Below are 12,902 nucleotides of genomic sequence, written 5' to 3'. Positions count from 1 at the left end.
AGATAAACCTTTAGCTACGGTTTTTATATCGTTGGTAAAAGTGATTTTTCTTATAGTAAATTTTGTTACAACCAGTGGAACGCTCAGGGCATTTTCAAAAGAAATCTTCATCCAACTTAAGCATAGAATTGAAGAGGTAAACTTTTTTAATATAAATTGAAATTATCCAATTGCCCCTGTATTGTAACACAACTGAAATATCTACCAATTCACTCAACAAATTGGTTAGTCGCTAATAATGCAAGTATTTAATAATTAAGCAATAACAAAAGGTAAATAAATTGCATACCATCAAGATTGGTATCAGAACGAAACTCTTTAAAGAATTCTTTAAAGGTAAAACCCTAAAGGCATTTAAGTTCAGAAAAATCAATTTTATTATTTGAAAACCAAATATAAGTAAACCTCAATTACAAAACCTTTGTCAATTAACACTCTTACTTGATCAGACAAATGACTCATTTGTCTTCTACCGTAGTAGCAACCAAAAGCTCTGACAATCTTCAAATATTGACTTTTCTCCTAGAACTCCAGTAGTTGAAACTCGACCAATCAATTCTCCAACATGGAGCACGATCACACTCTACTTTAGAAAATATTTAAATCTGAATCTCTATAGATCCTAACTAGTAGGATCCTTTAAATAAATAATCTGAAAGCAGTTTTAGTTTTAGTAGGACTCTACTGACGAGGCGAGTCTGTGGCGAAGATGTCTCCTGACGGAATGCTGACACTTCCCGATAACTCTTCACTGCAGTAACTGATTTCAATTCAACTTCTATTCTAGATAAGTGCAGATTTCTTGGGACTCGATTTTCACACTTATGACTTATCTAAACAACCTCTAATATCTCATAAATAAACTTAATATTGTTATAGATAAAGTCAATAAATAATTTATATTCATCCAAAACTACAAACTTAATTATAGAATAAATTCTATCATTTTAGTCACCTAATCCTATCCAAACTTATCAAGTCAGTCATCTAGTCCTAGCCAAACTTTTACATCTACAATCTCTCCCTTTGGTGGATTGGTGATAAAGCCAACTTGATGAATGTCTTGCATCTACAATCTTCCTCTTTGGCGGATTAGTGACAAAATCAACTTAATAAATGTAATATAAACATGTCAAAACCACAAACAGCAGACCAAGAAATTGAGTAGAAATTTCATGCAAATAATCAATAATAAAAAATACTGACGTAGAACAGTGACTAAAATTAGTGCTATTAAAATTCACAATATTTAAAATCTAATTCAAAGTCTAACCATGTTCTAGTCCAACATCAAAATTATGTCCATAATTTAGTTCCCTCCCTCAATATGATAGATAGTTCTCCCCCTCAATATTAAACTATCATAAACATACAAAAAAAAAATATCATTCAACTCCTCCTCAACAACACACTTACTCAAACTCCTAAATTTCACAATACCCAAAATAAATAAATTTACTCTTCCAATACTCTCCATTTTTGTCATTAATTTGCCAAGACTCATAAGATAATAAATATCACTTATGTGAATCGAGAAGAAGACACAAAGAGAGACATGATGAACAACTCCCATGTGTCTCAACTTTTCATAGATTAAATGCACCTAATGTATGAACATGAATGCAAATAAAATCATGACAAAATGAATGAAGAGTTTGGTTGAGATATAAAAACAAACACATGGTGGGCACTATTTTAAAATCGAGAGGTAGAATGCAGGAACCACCAAAATTGAGCATTTAATAAATGATTAAAGCAAACTCATATTCCAGCCAATGATAATCCAACCCCCAACAACATAAATCAAAAACCAAAATTTCAATCTCTACTTTTCATATGCGCCGAACCTTAGATCTGAAAAATAGATGAAGATGAGTGAATGAAAGGAAACTTACCATGTTATAAAATCATAGGTGAAAATGATTTGTATTGTTTCTTACCCACAAGAGACTAGGAGATGATAAGTGAAGGAGGTGAGATGCAGTTAGGACTTGAATGGGATGATAGAGCCGTGTGTGAGTGAGTGATAGAACATATCTCGGGTCCGGTCTAAGTCCCACTAGGAGACACTTAGGCCATATCGTGCCCCAAATGAATGCAAACCACCTTTCCGCACCAGAAGGTAAAATAACCAAAATTGACATAGACCAAATAGCTCAATAAAAATAAAAATAAAAATAAAATATTAAGACTAATTGACAAAAATATATATTTTTTAGAAATCCTTTTTCCCTCTTTTCTTTTTTTTTTTTAAAAAAAAATTGAGTCAATGAACATGCCCTAGTGCATCACAAGTTCAAACATAGTGTCAATTCACAAAAAATAAAATAAAATAGAATACACTCTCTTATTTGCAACAATCACTATGGATGTTCACACCTCATAAGTTTATCAATGTCAAAGTTCATGTGAGTGTGTGAGTGAGCAAACTTACATAAAAATGTAACTCTTTATTTCTTTTTCTCTTCAATATATTTTTTATAACATTATTCTTGAGTATTTTATCCTTATAGATGCTCCCAAGATATTGTCATTCACCTCAAAAGTCAAACTTTATACTAAGGCCTAGATACATGAGTATCTCATCCAAACATTACTTTGCACAACCCTTTTTTTATGTTCATTTTTGTTACTTATCTTTTTCCACAATGATTTGAACAACGATTCTTTATATAATGACTTAAGGGACAGATCTGTGTAAGGTGCTTATTTTTTTTTTTGCAATGATTCAACACCGACCTTTTCTATATGGATCAACCATTTGTGTTTGGCAATAGGAGATCTCTTTATTACTCTACTAGGTTCAACTAGTATTAGTCAATTCAAGGCATGGACTCCCTCTATGTTAGCATCTCGATAATAAATATGAAACTTAATTATAATGAATATACATATAAGTTCCTCATAATGCTTATAAATGAAATTTGTCAAGATGACCCATAGGATTAGTATACACAAAGTAGGAAGATGCATAAATTCAAGAATTTATTTTGTGAGAATACATGTGCTCAAAACTTTGACATATTAAGCATGCACTTCCCAAAAAAAATTAGAAAGAAACTAGAAAAAAAATAATGTATTTTAAAATGAAAAACATAAACATAAAACAAAACAAAACAAAAATGCATGTCCTAGATTAATGCAATAATATAAGGTACATCTCACTTGATATCACACAGACCAATGGCTTTCTTTCTTGGCAAGGTCCTCTCACTATCTTCTTTGACCACCCATTTTATTTTAAATTTTGACTAATTCATATCACTTTGCACACTTTTTCCTTTGTTGAGAAAACAAAATTCTGCTAGTTCACCAAGTTTAAGGTTCATGGAAGTTATTTCATGACTCAACTCTTCAACCTTATTTTCTAAATTCTTTTCCTTCATTGTATATTTTTTTTTTCCTATACTTTTCTCGAGTTAATGCAATGAGGGCTTATATGGCCAAGAATACCACAAAAATGACAAGTAGGAATAAACTTACCTTGGTTGTGCTTCTTAGTCATTGGTCTATCATGTGAGGATCTTGGAACATGAGTTTTAAACACGATTTTCTTAGAAATTTTCTCATCTTGACTTCCTTGAGAACTCTTCAATTCTTTGTCTAGTGCATCCTTTTGAGCATTCAATCTTAATATTTCAACTTCAGAAATTTTCAGTGTCTCGGAAAGATTGTTCTTTTCTTTCTCCACTACTGTGAGTTTGTTGTACAACTTCTTGTTCAGTTTTTTTAGCTTGACCACTTCTTCACATAAATCATTATAAGTTTCATGTATACTCAACTAATGGTCAACATCAACAAGAGCAACATCCGAGTCACTGTCATCATACTCACTTTTAGATTTTGTTAGCACAATTTCAAAAAAAAAAATCTCAGAAAAATCATTAACAATAGTAGAAAAAGCCACGAAAGAATTTTCATCATTAGATGATGAACTTGATGTTTCAGATTCTCAACTGTCACTAAGTGTGCATTCAGTGATTTTCCTTTGTTTTTCTTAAGGTTTGGATATTCAATTCTTATGTGACCATAACCTGAGCATTCATAGCACTTCATTTTATCTTTTTCCTCAGATTTATCTTTGTTTCATTTTTCAGAAACACTCTTTCTAGCAAGAAATTTATTACCTCTCTTTTACTTTCCATTTGTTCTCTTGTTATTAGACAAGAATTTTTTGAATTTCCTTGCAATGAGATCTATATCCTCATCGTTCATATTTTCTTTATCAGAAAAATAATCTCGATCTTCTTCCATAGTTTTTTAAAGTAATAGACTTACATTTTCTTGTTTGAGGAAGAGATTACTCATATGTTTTTAAGGAGCCGACTAGTTCTCAACCTTAATAGTATTCAAATCCTTGCTTTCTTCAATGGCTGTAACTATTGGGTGAAATCTTTCAGGCAATGACCTTAAAATCTTTCTCACGACCCTTGAATCCTCTACTTTCTCGCCGAGATAAAACCTCAAATTCACAACATCATTAAGTTTAGTATAGAAATCATTAAAACTTTCACCTTTCAGCATCTTAATCTCTTCAAATTTTGAGGTTAGCAACTGTAATTTTGAATTTTTTCAATCTTTGTCCCCTCATGTGTAACCTCCAAGATATCTCATACTTCTTTAACAATCTCACACATTGAGATTCTTTTAAATTCATTGGGAGATACAACCATAAAGATAGCACTAAGTCCCTTGTTATTTCAATTAGAGTTGGTGATCTCATCTCTTGTCCAAGCATCAATAGTTGTCTTGAGTTTAGTTCATCATTGCTCAACTGCATACCACACACATTCATCCAAAGATTTGAGGAAATCCATCATACGAACTTTCCAATAAACATAGTTTTTCCCATCAAAATGTGGCTGGACATATAACGACATGGTCAACAGGGTAACGGATCACACTCGACTGAGTGAACCACGCTCTGATGCCAATTGAAATTACTCAAATGCCCATGTATTGTAATGCAATGAAAATATCTACTAATTCACTCAACAAATTAGTTAGTTTTTAATCATACAATTATTTAATAATTAAGCAATAACATATAAGTAAATAAATTCTATAACACTAATAATGGTATAGAAAGGAAACCCTTTAAAAACCTCTTTAAAGGTAAAACCCTACGGGATAACCAAACCCAGAAAAATCAATTTTATTATTTGAAAATCAATTACAAGTAAAACTCAATTACAAAATATTTTTCAATGACACTCTTACTTGACCAGACAAATGACCAATTTGTCTTCTACCGCAGTAGTAGCCAAAACCTCTGATAATCTTCAAACATTGATTTTTTTCCTGGAACTCCAGTGGTTGAAACTCATCCAATCAATTCTCCAACATGGAGCACGATCACACTCTTTGAGCGAAACAATATGAAAATTCTCTAAGAAGTTTTCTTACCAAAATATGCACTGAAAAGTACTCTAGAAAATATCTAGATCTGAATCTCTACAAATCATAACCAGTAGAATCCCTTAAATAAAAAATCTAACAGCAGTTTTAGTTTCAGTAGGACTCTGCTGATGGAGCAAGTCTGTCATGAAGATGTCTCCTGACGGAATGCTGACACTTCGCGATAACTATTCACTACAGTAACTGATTTCAGTTTAACTTCTGTTCTAAATAAGTGTAAATTCCTTGGGACTTGATTTTCACACTTATGACTTATCTAAACAACTTCTAATACCTCATAGATAAACTTAATATTTTTATAGATAAAGTCAATAAATAATTTACATTCATCCAGAATTATAAATTTAATGATAGAATAAACTCTATCATTTTAGTCACCTAATCCTATCCAAACTTTTTAACTTAGTCACCTAGTTCTAGCCAAACTTTTACATCTACATAAAATTACGTAATATTCCTTTTTTTCCTCTTACCTCTCTCTCTCTCTCTCTCTCTCTCATGATCTCTCACACACGTGTACACAAACATTGTTCTTGTTATAATAATAGTGTACATATATCACAACTTCTATATCAAATGCTTCTTCATCATCATGTATTGGTTGTGAATCATGGCTAGCATCTTTATCTTTTTTTCTATGGTTTTATTTTCATTCGTGCTCCATAGATTTGTCATAGAAAAGTTTTTTTGGCTGCGGCTTCCTTGGGTTTCTCCTTGGGCCTTATTTTTTGTTACTACGGTATTCATCCGCCAAAAATGAGGGTTTAATAAACATGGGAGAGAGTCACTATTGGACATGTGACCTTATGCTCTTTTTAAAAAAAAATTGGCTAGCATCTTTATTGTATATGTCTTATGTACATGACTATTTGTTTTCATCAATATTAAAAGTTAAATAAACTTATAAATGCAAGTGATCACAGGTTATCAGAAAGCAAGCCATCGTATAAAGGTGCAATGCAACTATCAATTTCAATATAAATGGGAAGCCCTTTGGCTTTTGCCCAGTGACTTCAAATGACAAATATCTGCACGGGTATTTTTATAAAGTTGCAAAGAACATGTTAGGTACCCAGAACGTATTTGAAATGCAACCACTGATGGGTACAAAAGACTTCTCATTTTATACAGAAGTGATTCCAGGATACTTCTTCTACATTGGGATGAAGAATATTGAGATTCAAGGACAATGGAAACATTTACCCTACTTTAAGGTCAACAAAGATGCACTTCCTTAAGGACCAGCATTACATGCATTGTTGACCACAAGCTGGTACCTCGTGGGAAAACAAACCAAACCTAGTGATCTGTCGATAGGGATAAGCTCTCGTGATGATAACTTTAATCATGTAATGAATAAATAATCTACTTTGTTCACTCAATTTGCCTCTTTATTTTGACACTTCATGTATTTTAATTTTTTTTAATTTTTTTTTTACTTAATAATTAAGAAATTGACTATTAGTGTGTTGATTTTTTTTTATATTTTTTACAAATGTTTTGAAATGATAAAAAAATATGAATAAAAAAATTTTAAAAGAATAAAATGATGATTTTGACCTAGCGGTAAGTTGCATAGGCTACTTTGAACCGCAGAGTAGCACCGCTCTTAAACAATTTGTGAGTGGTCTCTTATTGTTAATATAAAGACTCTCGACCCAAGATTACTACATATGTACTAGGAGTGTAGAATCGGGCCCGATTTTTTTTCTGTCCCGTCCAAAACTTGAAAAACTGGGTCAATCCGGGTAGGTAGAAAATTCTTATACCCGCTAGGATCCAGTTACCGATCCGGTTTTTAAACCGGATATCCGTAACTGGATGCTTTTCCCTCTGCTTAATCCCAATACGGGCTAAGAAATTAATTTACCCAACAAAATTTTATGAGATCGATGCTCTCTCTCTCTCTCTCTCTCTCTCTCTCTCTCTCTCTCTCTCCCCCCCAATACCCTAGCATCCCTAAATGAAATCTATCGCCGCCAGTGACTAGGAAACATGGGACAAATGGGTTTCAAATTCGGTTACTCACTCTCTCACAATGTAGCTTCTCCCATATCTGGGTTTACATTTTTGTTTGAGTTCATATTCATGTGAGCATCTCTCGCTTTTTAGATGTAGATATGGATAAATTAGATATGAGTTTACGTTTTTGTTTGAGTCCATATCCATGTGAGCATCTATCGCTTTTTAAATGTATATATGGATAGATTAGATGTAATGCCCCAATAGAATGCCCAAACCACATGGCCTATACTTCAAAAGGACTAGTCAATGATACAATTGGAACCCCATTAGAACCTTATAATGAGCAAGAATTTCTCATTCCCAAGCAATATGAGATCTCATACACCACCTATACTTATCCATATTATATGGGGTATCACAATCTACCCCCCTTAAATTCCCGACATCCTCGTCGGGCCTGTCCATTGTAGGTGGCACGGCTCAAGTCCCACATTTCTGGTTGGGATAATCTCTGATACCATTTGTAACGCCCCAATAGAATGCCTAAACAACATGGCCTATACTCTAAAAGGACTAGTCAATGATACAATTGGAGCCCCATTGGAACCTTATAAAGAGTAAGAATTTCTCATTCCCAAGCAATGTGTAATCTCATACACCACCTATACTTATCCATATTATATGGGGTATCACATTAGATCTGGGTTTTCATTTTTGTTTGAGTCCATAACCATTTGGTTTGTGAATCTTGGTTTTCATTCTAGATTTGAATGTTTTATGGGGTTTTTTAAATTTCATAGTATAGATTTGGTTTGTGCGAAATGTTTATGGCTTAGTTTTGAAGTTCTCGTAGATCTCTTGCATATCGGACTCGTTCAGATAGCCAACAGTGAATGACTTGAATCTGTTCTTGGTTGTTTATTTTGTCCTTTCTATTTCTCGATAATCTTTTGGTTTGGATCTGTCTGTGGTATTTTTTCCATTTGTTTTTTTGGATCTGTTGGGACTATATTCATTAAACGTTTTTCCCTTTTTGGTTTGGATCTGGGTCTGGAGAAATGTGATCAAAAACCCCAACGCATACTCCAGTTTAATAGGCCTCACTTGATCTCTAGTCTCATTTAGGTATCTGTCTTTTCTCAAGAAGTGAACTTCATGACCTGTTGAGATGATTATTTTGTGTGAAGTTCATGAGAAAACTGTCCACATTACTCAAACTATGAACTACATTTCTTCACACCATTATTTCTCTTTCTATTTCTCTAGATGAGCTTTGGAGAAGACAATGGTGGGGTGTGAAAGATGAAGAGAAACATTGTGTTATGCATCTTCCATGGCCTGCCATTGTGCTTATTATGCTTTCTCATTATCTCCTTTTTTCTCTAATATATATGCATATCAGTTGGGATATGATTTTTTTACTGATTTCCAGTTCTTTGTTTCCCACAGCTCGCAATGAAGATTGAAGAGGATAGGGGCTCGACTTCAAATGTTCTTCCATAGTTCTTTGCTGCTGCTTTTAAATTGTTTACTATTTGTTCCTTGTAAACAACAATATAAAGTATGTAATGTATTGTGTATGTTGATGTCTATTATTATTTATTTTATTTTATAAAAAATTGAATAGGCAATAAAAAAAAAAAAAAAGTTTAAAAAAATGCCTAAAAATATTCATTATGTAAAAAAAATGCCTATAAAAAATAATAAACATAAAAGCCTATAAAAAAGCCTTTTAAAAAGTGTTAAAAAGTAATTTTTTTTTGTTTTTTTTTTTTAAAAAAGCTTTTTAAAAGTGTGAAAAACATAATTATGTAAACATAGTATTAAATCCGGATATCGGGTCCAAATTTGGATGAAAAAGCATTTTAAAAAGTGTTAAAAAAAAATTTTTTATCAAAAGAAAAGCATTCTAAAAGTGGTAAAAACATATTTTAAAAAAAAAAAAAACCAAAAAGAAATCCAGATATCTGGCTTGGAACCGTATATCCAAGTTCAAATCCAGATATCCGCCTGGGTTTCAATCCTGTTTTTCCGGGCTGATATCCGCCCACTTTTAAAAAGTCGGATCTAGATCTGCATCTTCCCGGATCCGGACCTTCAACCCTAATACGTACTTGGTGGCTAGCACTACTAGCTAGATGGGGTTAATAGCAATAATAAGGTTATAAATAACATTGACTGAAATATCAATGTGGTTAAAGCTCGATCTATCCTAAAATAACAGATAGATAGGCGTAATTAATTGCGCCCAACCTATAACAACGGATTTATATTTCTATTATGATGCATTTGGATGTTTGAATTTGATAAGGAGGATTTGGGTTTGGGTCTTTAAAACTCAAATGATGATCTTACGTGGATCATATTAAAATTTGGATTTGGATCTACATAAAAGTCAAATAAAATTATAAACCTTTCAAAATCTTAGCTTATAAACAGTTCGTTGGTCATATATAGAGTTTGTTTCCTTTTTTTTTTTTTTTTAATACTAGCTATAATGAGATATTTGTTGAGTCGATCCACCTTTTACTCGTGTATTCCTCCATTAATATTATTAGAGAAATGATAATTACAGTCGTGAGTGTACAAGCGTACGCAATAACTTTGAAAAAAGTAAATAAATATGGGATCCACATAAAAAGAAATTTAATTTTTTAATAGTGAACTCTACTTTTTTCAAAACGACTGCATGAAACTTACACATTCTATGACTGAATGAAGCATTACTCATATTATTAATTGGTATAAAACTAATTGCTCAAAAGAGAGAGCAAGGAGGAACAAAAGAACGATGTAAATGTAGATCTTACTTAGATCAAAACACTATATGCTCCGTGCTTTGAGGTTTTTTTTTTTTTTCGAAAATTAGAGTTGATTTGGTTACACAAGGCCAAACTATCTCATCTCATATAATCATTATAATTTTTTCAAACTCTCATACAAACTATAATAAACAATTCAACTTTTTCAAATTCTAAAATAAAAATTATATTATAGCAATATTTTATTTAACATTCAACAAAACATCTCATCTCATTTCATCTGAACTGCATAACCAAACGAGGCCTAAGAATCTTAAGGGTTGGTTTGGATAGTAAGATGAGATAAGATGGTTTTAAATGAAATTTGAAAATTGAATAAAATATTATTAGAATATTATTTTTTAATATTATTATTGTTTTGAAATTTGAAAAAATTGAATTGAGATTGAAAAAGTTGAATTGTTTATTATCTTTTGTATGAAAATTTAGAAAAATTATAATGATGAAATAAGATTAAATACTCTCTGAATCTAAACGAGTCCTAATTATATAAATTGATTGCATTAATGCTACATATATATATATATATATATATATATATATATATATATTAGAGGTAACAAGTAAAAACATGTGTGTATATATATACACACACACTAGGAAAGGACAACGTGCCTTGCACATGTGTCCAGTTTAATTTTACATAATTTTTTATTTTCTAAACAAAGAAATTACTTTTAAAAGTAGAAATAATAAATTATAGAAAAAGAATTCAGCTCATCATCTCCTATAATACAATAACATGTAATTTCTCATTTTTACCATTCAATTTAAACACATATATATTGATGTTTAAATATGTGTGTTTACACATCAAGAAAAAAAGAAAAGAAATCACATATTGGTGTATGGTGTGGAGATGATGAATAAAATTTCTTTTAAAAAAATAATTTTAAATATAATATCTTTATTTTAAATCTAGCCGATGATTTTTAAATTGAGTCAAGTATTCTAAAATCTTCTAAATATTTTTACCAAAATCATTTTAAATGAGATATTTGTAGTGTTATTGAACAAAGACTAATTTTCAAGTAAAGCTTTTAATATTTTGGAGTTCCGAAAATAATATAACTTTATTAATTTATTTAAATGATTTTATTATTTTAAGAATATTATTTAATATTCATTAATTTATTTGACCCAAAACATACCATTAAATACCATTCTTCATTTTCCCAGAAAACGGCCTAAGCATAAATCGATCATTTTTCCAGAAAATGGTGCTCACATCCATTAAACCATAAACCGCCATTTTTCTAAAAAATGGCCAAACATATTCATTTATCAAACACTATAGGTAGAAATCGTAGGCAAGATTACCACCATCTCTGCTTACCACCATTCCTATCACTAACACTGTAGGCGAGAATCACAGGCGGGACTTGCCACCATCCCTACTTACCATCATCCCTATCGCGTGCACCATAGATGAGAATCACAGGTAGGACTCTACCACCGTCTTTGCTTACCACCATCCCTACAGTTCTTTTTCTTTTTTCTTATTCCTTTTAATCCATTCTTTCAAACATATCCAAACATCTCTCACATGAAAACTCAATTTTCATTCACGACACATGAGCATGCATGAAATGATGCAACAAATGTCACGATGCCAAACACATCATAAATGCATGCAAGCATAATTCAATTAAATAAACAACACATTCTCACATCTAACCAACCCCCATACTTTTCGGACTCAAAGTCCGGCACAACTAACTAGACTGCAGAAAGTTTGTTAGAGCAGAAATATATTCAAATGTCACAAAGTTCTTTGAAAAATTACTTATAGTGATGAAATATAATTTTCAAAAAATAAGAAGGTGCAAGAAGTGGTGGCACAACAGCATAACAATATATTTTGGACTATGGTCGTAGGTCTCAAAGGGCCAAATTTTGAATAGGAACAAACTAAAACTTGGTATGGCTAGAGAAAGGCTTAGATTAGAGGTGTTGGTGAAGCAAATGGTGATGGTGATTGACCGCGGATGGTGGCGGTTGGAGATCAAAATATCTAAATTGAAAAATGAGCTAGAGGGGCTTCAACGGTGGCGGATCAGAGCTGAGGTTGGGTGGTTTAGGTGGCTAGAGGACCGATGGTGGTGTGGTGAAGAGATGGTGGCCAATGGCGGTGCTAGAACGAAAAAGGGCCACGGCTGGATTCCCTCGTGGCAGTTAACGGTGACACGAGAGGGGTTGAGATTGGAAGGGGAGGGACGCCGGCCGAAGGAGAAGAGAATGAGCGGGGTGGTGTTGGCCACGCCGGCGTGCAATGGCGCACTGGAGGGGACGAAGAAACGAACTGGCAGCAATTTGGATTCCCTCGTGGTGGTTAATAGCGGCACAGAATGGTTGAGATTGGAAGGGGAGGGACGCCGGCCGAAGGGGAAGAGAATGGGTGGGGTGGTATTGGCCACGCCGGTGTACGGTGGCACACTACAAGAGACAAAGAAATGGACAGAGGATAGGGGAGGAGACCAAGGGTAAAACAGAAATTTGTAAATAAAAGCAGGGAAAAAATGGGAAGAAGACTAGGGGCAAAACAAAAATTTGAAAATAGAATTAGGGGTAAAATGAGAAAATAAGTGTTAGACGAAAATATTATTCCTCCGAAATTTGCACTTATATATATAGTAGACATATGTTAGTGTTGATTAAAAAGGGTTAACAAAATTCTAGGATTATTTTCGACCTTTA

At 32.6% G+C, this 12,902-nt stretch overlaps 1 protein-coding gene across 1 annotated transcript in view; it reads left to right on the top strand.

The window, feature by feature from the left end:
- Positions 1-12,902, top strand: part of LOC109009972 (deoxyhypusine synthase) — an 871,604-nt gene that overhangs the window by 772,952 nt on the left and 85,750 nt on the right. The gene's annotated exons all lie outside the window — the stretch shown is intronic.

Source organism: Juglans regia, chromosome 1 (assembly GCF_001411555.2).
Source record: "Juglans regia cultivar Chandler chromosome 1, Walnut 2.0, whole genome shotgun sequence".
Lineage (NCBI taxonomy): Eukaryota > Viridiplantae > Streptophyta > Magnoliopsida > Fagales > Juglandaceae > Juglans > Juglans regia.
Note: the sequence above shows the minus strand (reverse complement) of the source record. Positions and strands in the feature narration are given on the sequence as shown.